Consider the following 9,608-nt stretch of genomic DNA (forward strand, 5'->3'; position numbering starts at 1 on the left):
TCGCTGTGTCGTCTGATATGTTCGCCCACAACCTAACAGTGGCGACGAGGATGGGATCGATGGACATCAGAGCACAGCCAGATGCGGCCATCCTCTGAGCTGAGCTGAATCACTGAGCGAAATCACTGAACAGAACCAATTCAGAGCTGACTGTTCTGGCTAGAGCACTGTGTTCCATCCATCGCCCTTTACGCCGGCATTGGAATCATGGCTTCACTTGTGCCTCTACCGCCGTTTCCGCCAGCCTCTGAATCATGGGACTCCTACCTTGCTCGGTTTGACTGCTACCTCCAAGCCAACGAGCTGACAGCAGTATCATGTATCAAAGGAATGGAAGCGGGGCCTATTCCTCAGCCTCTGTGGGCCTGAGGTGTTCGAGACGCCCCGAGCATTGGTTGAGCCTGAAGCAGTCCAGGCAACACCATGGGACACGATTCAAGAGAAGCTCTGAAACCACTACGCACCAAAGCCGTCCAGGATTGCTGCCTGCCATGCGTTCTACCACCGGAACCAGGCAGAGGGAGAGTCAATCAACAACTACACCACCGCCCTCTGACAGGCTGCAATGCATTGCGAGTTCCGAGACTTAGACGATGCCCTGATGGATCGAATCATCTGTGGGGTCCGGGACATCCATCTGCAACAGTGTCTCCTCGCCAAGCCAGACCCCACGCTACAGAAAGCCATTGAGGAGGCTGTGGCCTCGGAAGCTGCTGAACGCTCCGCCCAGGAGATCTGCAAGTCCAGCAGCCCACGTCTTGCTAGGAAGCCAGTTCCAGTGCATCACGAAGAGGCCAGCAGTGATGAGGCATCCTCCAGTGAAGATGATGATGTGCACCAGGCAAAGCGGGAACGCAGGAAGTTCCAACAGAAGTCCAAGGGCCAACCAGAATGTGCCGGCTGCGGAGACAACCATTCCCGTGCCAAGTGTCAATTCAGAGACGCCGTCTGTCAGACGTGTTCCAGAAGGGGCCACATCGCTAAGGTCTGCCGATCGGCTCCGTCTGACACCCCCCCCTTTACCGACTCGCAAGTCCAAGTCTTCACTCCAATCTGCCAAGGAAAGCTATTTCGCTCTCACCAACTGCTACTGCCCATCTGGAACCACGATTGGCCAAACCGACTCGCCTACGCGACGCAAGCTGAACGTCACGGTGCTCATTGAAGGAGCTCCATGTGACATGGAGATCGACACTGGGTCTGCCCTGTCCATCGTGTCTTGGAGCACCATCAAAAGACTGGTACCCAGAGTGTCCAAAAGGCAACTCGACTCTCACTGTGTACACCTGAGAGACTACCAGGGAAACGACATTCCCGTGGTAGGCGTTGGCCGGTTCCGGATTGCCTTCAAGGACTTTTCGGGCCTGCTCTGACTGGTGGTGGTCGAAGGTCAGCGGCCAAGTCTTCTAGGGCTAGGCTGGTTTGATGCCCTCGGCCTGGAAGTCACCGGCATCAACTGCATCTCTAACGCAGAGACTGAGGGTCTGGTCAAAGACTTTGCCGAGGTTTTTGACGGCACTTTGGGGCAATATACAGGTACACCCATCTCCTTTAGCCTTGATCTACAAGTCGCCCTCATCAAGCTAAAGCAACGCTGGGTTCCCTTTGCTCTCAAGGCTAAGGTGGAGAAACAACTGGACAAGCTGATCGCCCAAGGAGTTTTGGAGTCGGTTGACCACGCCAAGTGGGAAACCCCCATCGTCACGCCTGTCAAGCCAGACGGGTTGGTGAGAATCTGCGCTGACTACAAGTGCACGATCAACAAGGCACTTCAGCAGCACGCTGTTGTTCAACACCTGCTGCATTCCTTGGGTGAGGGTAAGGTCTTTGCTAAGCTGGACCTTGCCCAAGCCTATCAACAACTGCCCATCGATGATGCCACTGCTGAAGCCCAGACGATCGTCACCCACCGATGGGCATTCCGTTGCCGCCGTTTGCAGTTCGGCGTGAGTGTGGCTCCTGGCATCTTCCAAAGCCTTATGGAGCGTCTCCTGCAAGGGCTTCTGGGCGTGGTACCGTATTTTGATGACGTCTTGGTGTTCGCAGACTCACACCAGCAGCTGTTCCGAGTGCCTCTGTGCCGTGCTGACCAGGTTCCAAGAGGCCGGGCTCAAGGTAAAGAGGGAGAAGTGCCAGATCGCCGTTCCACAGGTGGATTTCCTGGGCTATCATATTGACGCCTCCGGCCTTCACCCGACCACATCCAAGATCCGTGCTATCCAGCAGGCCCCCATCCCAATGAACAAGACGGAGTTGCAGGCGTTCCTGGGGCTGCTGAACTTTTATAACATGTTCCTGCCCCACAAAGCCACGGTGGCTGAGCCTCTTCACCGACTCCTCAGCACAAAGACACCTTGGTCCTGGGGTCATCGGGAGACGGCGGCCTTCAACACGGTCCTTTCATCGGACAGTGTGCTGATACAGTACAGTGAAGCCAGGCCGCTGGTCCTTGCCTGTGACGCCTCACCTTTTGGCATTGGCACTGTCCTTAGTCACCGTTTTCCAGACAGAAGAGAAGCACTGCTCGCCTACTTTTCCAGGACGCTATCTCCAACGGAACGGAATTACAGCCAGCTCGACAAGGAGGCACTGGCACTTGTGGCTGGAGTGAAGAGGTTCCATGAATACCTCTACGGCAGGACTTTTGACCTCATCACCGACCACAAGCCGCTCCTGGGCCTCCTCGCTGGTGATAGACCAACTCTACCGGTCCTCTCGCCGTGCATGTTGTGATGGACTGTTTTCCTGGCTGCCTACCACTACCGGCTCGTCCATTGCCCGGAGAAATTGATGGGCCATGCCGATGCCCTCAGCCGTTGCCCTCTTCCAGCGTTTGTGGAAGACCCAGCTCCTGCTTCATCACTCCTCCTGATTGAGGATCTTCCGGCAGCGCCTGTATCGGCTGCCACTGTAGCCTCCGCATCTGCCCAGGATCGCACCATCAGCCGTGTGCTCAACTGGGTGTGGAGAGGGTGGCTACAAGGGCCTTTTGCATTGGAGTTCCAGCTGTTCGCAACCAGACAACATGGTCTCTCGGCTCATCGCGGCTGTCTGCTGTGGGGAGACCGCGTCGTGATTCCCCAAAGACTTCGTCAACGTGTCCTGGAGGCTCTGCACTTTGGCCACGTGGAAATTGTCAAGATAAAGGCGTTGGCTCGGTGTTACGTCTGGTAGCCTAACATGGACGATGCCATCACTGCCTGGGTGTCCGCCTGTCAAGCGTGGCAAGAATCGAGGCCTGTGCCACCGGCAGTTAAGGGACACACCTGGGGGACGCCCAAGACACCCTGGTCGAGGGTGCACATCGATCTGGCCAGCCCCTTTCACGGCCGGACTTTTATGGTAGTGGTGGACACCTATTCCAAATGGCTGGAGGTGGCCCTGATGCCCTCCACCACTACCAAGGCCGTCATCCAGGTGCTGCGAGGCCTCTTTGCGACGCATGGGTGTCCTGATGTCCTTGTCTCTGACAACGGACCACAGTTCACGTCAGGCGTTTTTGAGCGGTATCTTTTGGGACTGGGCATCCGCCATGCCCTAACTGCATCATTTCATCCATCCAGCAACGGGGAAGCAGAGAGAATGGTGCTCTCGGCAAAAGAGGCACTGGCGCGCCTGGAACGGGGAGACTGGCACGAGTGGGTTGCCGAATACTTGTTCATACAACACATCACCCCTCATGCGGCCACAGGGCGGAGTCCTGCTGAACTGCTTATGGGCTGCCGCCTCAGGTCCCCACTCAACCGGCTGCACCCAGACTTTGCTGTGCCCGAACCCCCAGGCTGTGCTAACGTGCCACGGTCATTTGTTCCCAGAAACCAGGGCTTTGTCTAGAACTTTGTGGGGGACATTCCTTGGGTGCCAGCAACAGTAGTGGGAGTCACTGGACCTCGCTCGTACCAGGTGGCACTCAAAGACAGACGCTTGCGGTGCCGGCACATAGACCAGCTTAGGCGCAGGGTTGGGGATTTTTACACTACCGTGGTGCCCCCAACTGCGCTCGTGGCTCTGGAACAGACACTTACAGATAGTGAGGCTCCACCTACACCTCTCTCGCAAACTGCCGGCGTGGAGCCGAACCAAGCCGCTTCAGAGGGTCTGCCAGACTTACCACAGACTCAGACTGCTACCATGCCTGACAATCCACCAACTCCACTTGCGGAGTTTCCACCCACAGCAGCGGATCCAGGGGACTTGGTTTCAACCCCACCTAGGGTCGCACCACAGCCTCAGCAAGATTTGGGTGGCCCCCCCGGACTTGGCTACCAGTCCCCAGTGGTCTCGCAGAGTTTCCAAGCGCCCAACTTATTTAAAGGACTATGTTGTTGGAAATGTATCACTGTTGGTCTAAGTATGTGAAATCTAACCAATATGCTTTTGTGCCTAATTGAACCATTACGTGTAGTGCTGTATATAAGAAAACCATTACGATTGTAACTAACGCCTTATCTTGGTGGGGAGGGGTGTTATGTACTGAAGTTCTCACCCTGGACCAGCAGGGGGATACTGTAGATAGTTATGCAAATGAAGGATCGAAAGTGACGTTCAGTGATTGAATAGTTTTAGAAAGTTGCAACAGTTACGATTGTTCTGGAGCTCTCTATAAGCAGGCTGACTGAGCTCCTCAGTTCACTTCTGTTCCAGCTTACAAATAAAGAGCTGCTTTGGAAGAATCGCTGTGTCATCTCATATGTTCGCCCACAACCTAACAAAAAACACCTCGGGTGACAAAACACTTCAGGTTTCAAACTCTACTAACCCGGAGTTAGTACCTCGGGTTGAGAACTTTATCTCAGGATGAGAAGGGAAATTGTGCGGTGGCAGCAGGAGGCCCCATTAGCAAAAGCACACCTCAGGTTAAGAAGCGTTTCAGGTTAAGAATGGACCTCCAGAACCAATTAAGTTCTTAACCCGAGGTACCACTGTATTTCACTTTTTTCAAATTGTTTTATTTATGTTTTATTGATATATGCTTTAACCCGCTTTGAAGTTATTTTAAAAAAATATAAAGGGTATAGAAATTAAACAAACAAAAAATAAATAAATGTATAGAGCAGGGATATCCGACATGGGGTTGCTCACATGTTGGGCAACAGCTCTTACAAGCCTCAGCCCGTATGGCCAAGGTTGATGGGAGTTGTAGTTCAAAAGCTCAGGGGTGGAAAATCTCATGTTTCTTACAACTTTTCATTATGAATAATTGTAGGCAAAACTTTTGATGATTCAGAGCTCATTTTTAGGTTCCAGGAGCAGCTGGTCACTTCTGCTTTATAAATAAACCCAAATATATTGACACACTTTACATTAAAATTAAATTTCAGAAGAGAGACAAACAAACTTTTTTTTTTAAAGCCATTTTTTTTACTTTACAAACCATTATCTTCTCAATCCAAGATTTGCTTTTCATATTGAGGCAAGGAAGAAGGGCTACCCCTATGCTATCCATATAATCAGTTATCAGTAATCAATATATTCATATATGCTCACACATAATCAAGGCTTACAGTATTTTATAATCCATTTTGAATCAAAGGGAAGCTGTGACTTGGCTAACTGCATACTGCCTGAAACAGCAAAATTAGGAGCCGACCTTTCCCCTACAAACATCCGTGTACCCTGGAGAAGGGGAAGCTGTGAATCAGAGATTCTGGTACAAAATCCCCTCAGATACAGGCTAAATTAATCCGCAGAACAGGAAGAGAAAGCCACAAAATCTCCAAACTCCCTGTCCTGTCATAACTAGGGGAGAGGTTAGACAGAGCGTCACTGCAAGCAGCGGAAGCAGAACTAGAACTCAGTGCTTGACCAGTGCTTGACCAGGAGCTGGTAGCATGGCAAGAAGCTTGCTAATGGGCTAATTTTCCCTGGCAATATTGTGACTGCCTCATGGTTGTCTCATGATCTATGATTTGCTGTGATCTGCTCAGGTATAAAGACCTCTGGATTTCTGTCAATCGGGACGTCCCAGTTCCTTTTGGAAGAGATTCCAAATTGGGTCCTTATTGCCTGGCAATAAACTTCACCTTCTTATTCTCCATTGCTGAGTCTTTCTGATCCTCATTTAACACCTCATTTAACACTGCTTACGTTCACATGCTTCATTATGTATAAAAATACTTGGTTAGCAAGGGGGTACAGAAATAATAAAAAAGCGACAATAAAAGCATTATCAGCATTTAAAAAGAAATGCTAGTGGATGTTCTGCAAGCTGTTCTCCATCCAGTATTTCCCAGCTTCTGCCTTCTGAACTATGTTCCTCTGCAAACCACTGGTCCAAATCTATACAGTCCTCCTGCTCCCGGGAAGATTCAGAGGGAGGCTCCCACAAATGCACCTCAGTGCAGCTCTCCTCAGCTGGGTCCCTGGTTAGGTTTTGGTTTAGGGGAGCAAGCATGGGCCTGGCCCTTGGGCTGGGGCGAGGGGAGAAGGGAAGCGAAGTACAGTGGTACCTCAGATTATATACGCTTCAGGTTACATACGCCTCAGGTTACAGATTCCGCTAACCCAGAAATAGTACCTTGGGTTAAGAACTTTACTTCAGGATGACAACAGGCGGCGCAGCAGCAGTGGGAGGGCCATTAGCTAAAGTGGTGTTTCAGGTTAAGAACAGTTTCAGTTTAAGAACGGAATGAATTAAGTACTTAACCCAAGGTACCACTGTAGAGGGGATGCTTCTTTTTCCTTGCAAGGCTAGTTCTTGTTTCTCCTGAGGGCGCGCCTGTAATCAGCAAGCGTGCTTTTAACTGGAGTCCATCCCTTTGTCTTGAAGTGCAAGATGATTCAGGAGGCCTGTGGCGTTTGCCTCCTAGGATGGGTCATAAGGAAAGGGTTAAAAGGGGTGTGATGTGATTGGCCAGTGAGAATGCAAGGGGGGAGTAAAAGTTAGAGTGGGAGGTTTTGAAAGTCAGTTGAGGTTTGGGAACTGGAGAAGGAAGAGGGAGGAATAGGCAGTGGGTTGGTTGAGTTGTATTGTGAGAGAGAGAGAGAGAGAGAGAGAGAGAGAGAGAGAGGAATTATTAGGTTGAGTCAGATAGATAGTTGGAATAATCAGTTTGGAGTTGTTAGGAACTAAGATTAAGAAACTGACAAGAGAAAAATAAACTGAAGCCATACGCATATTCCTGCATTTAAAAATAAACTTGATTATTTGTTAATGTTAACAACTGTCTGGACTCCGTGTGTCCCCGTGAGAAGCGGGGTGGTGGCAGCGAAGAAAGCAATCACAGTGGTGGCACAGGGTCAATAGACCGTCAAACGTCTGGGCGCCCTGTGTGATTGCCACAAGGCCTTAGAGCGAAGCACGTGTATCTCATATGTGCCTTGAGAGCAATGGTGGAGGGACGGTCGGGGTGCTTAAAAGGAGGCTGTTGTTTTGTTTGGGGGGGGGGAGAGAGTCTCAGCGACGTCAAAAAGGAAGAGCCAACCGCGCCTACAGGATACGTGTGCTTGTGGAAGATGGGCAGTGGAAGTGGCACATGCTTGTGCTAAAAGCAGATCTAATGAAGATTAAGTTAATGGCAACCTTTTAAAAAAATTAATATTCTTTATTGACTAAAAAATTGCATGTCTGTACAAACATTATGTACAATCTCTTAACAGGTAGAAAAAAAGAAAATAATATAAAATATTTAACTTTACAAAACATAATGTTCTCCATCCATGATTTGCTTTTATAATGTATAAAAATGTTTATTTCCTGGCCCACTTCCCATCACTGTGGGGGGAGCATGGGGCAAGGGATAAGAATGCAGGGTCGGCCTGACATCCATCAGTTCTCTGGCTCTGACAGCGGCCATCCAGGCATTCCTGAAAAACTCCCAATCAGGACATGAAGGCGACAGCCACCCTCTCTTTGTGACCCCACCCTGTCTGAGGAAATCCCATATACAAATATCCAATTTCCTAGCTGCCAGCCTTTATGTGGCCAAAATGGAACCCTTCTTCCAAGGAAGAGAGGGAGGTACCAGTAACCTTGAGGCAGCTCCAGTGGTTACGTATATCCAATAAATTTTTAGGTGGGGGGAAAAGATAGCTAAAGCCATGCAATGAGAACTGCACATGGTCCGTGTTTACAGAAAACTGGCTGTGGGGGTGGGGCGCTGGTGGACAGCAGGAATGGAAAACTGGAGAGGGATGGATAGCAATGGAGTGTGCTGGAAAAGGGTAATGTTTTGGATCAGAAGCACTCAGTGCCTCAGCATTTTCATCCATGTCTTTACTGGACAGGCTGCTCTGGTGCACTGGAGATAGAGAGAGTACCTTTAAAATGTCACCAACTGCTTAAGGGCATTTTAAAACACATTAGACACTCATTTCTGTAGCACGTGAAACTTTGTGTCAGTGTCAGGTAAACCGGTATTTTGTTTTTATTGGCAGTGGGAGAGACCAGAATGTCCAGGAGGTGGTTGGTTGCAGGCTATTCTTCAAAGCAATGCCCAGTCTCTGTGGTGTTTGAGAGAGACCCCCCCAATGGTTGTTTACACATGCGAGGGGTCCATTGCCTGCTGCAGTCAACATGTGTGCGTCTAAACTCCTGGGAGGCAGAGACCCAAATCTGGACTGAGAATGGGGATGGCAGATCTCTAGCTAGGGATAGACCCAAGCTCCTTCTGCCCGCTGACCAGAAAAGCCATATCCCCCACAAAAAAAGCCCACCCTGAGATTCCTTCTCCTTTCACTCTCCAGTTTTACAAAGGCAAACTCCTATTAGGCAAAGGTGGGTTGCAGAACTTCTAACAACATTTTGCTTTAAAAAAAAAATTGTGGTGGTTCTCTCATTGCGAATAAGTGAGGTTCATAGACCACAGAATGAAACAGTTGGAAGGGACCAAGAGGAACTTCTAGCTGAACCCCCTGTGATGCAGGAATCTTTTTGAAAAGGTGGGGCTCGAACCCACAACCCCGAGAGTCTCATGCTCGACCAACTGAGTTATCCCAGGACTCGGATCAAATTCAGTCGGTAGGATTGCAATGAATCGGGAGCAAAGCTTTTGTATGAATATATTACCTCAAGTTATTCTGATGCTTCCAAATGCACTGGTACAAATAAATTTTAAGACTGAACAAGTGGTATTATTATTATTCCCCAGCCAATTTGGGCGGCTTCCAGCAAAATATAAAAACATAATAAGACATCAAACATAAAAAACTTCCTGATTCTGCTTCTTTGACAGAAGCCGACAAATTTAGGACAGATGCTCTATATCAACTCAATGACAGGGAACCAGGCAGTGGGCCTTCTTGGTAGTGGCACCCGCTCTAGAACGCTCTTCCGTCAGATATCAAGGAAATAAGCATCTATCTGACTTTTATAAGACATCTGAAGGCAGCCCTGTATGGAGAAGCTTTTAATGTTTGACGTTTCATTGGTTTTTAAAAAATATTCTGTTGGGTGCTGCCCTAGTGGCTGGGGAAACCCAGCCAGACGAGCGGGTATAATGTTGTTGCTACAATATTAATATTAATAATAATAATAAATTTTATTTATATCCCACCCTCCCCAGCCGAAGCCGGGCTCAGGGCGGCTAACGATAATCAAATAATCAAACAATAAAATAATCACACATTCTAAAAAGATTTCATTATAAAAATTAATTAAAATCAAATTA

Source organism: Podarcis erhardii (genome assembly GCF_964252035.2).
Source record: "Podarcis erhardii genome assembly, chromosome: 2".
NCBI lineage: Eukaryota > Metazoa > Chordata > Lepidosauria > Squamata > Lacertidae > Podarcis > Podarcis erhardii.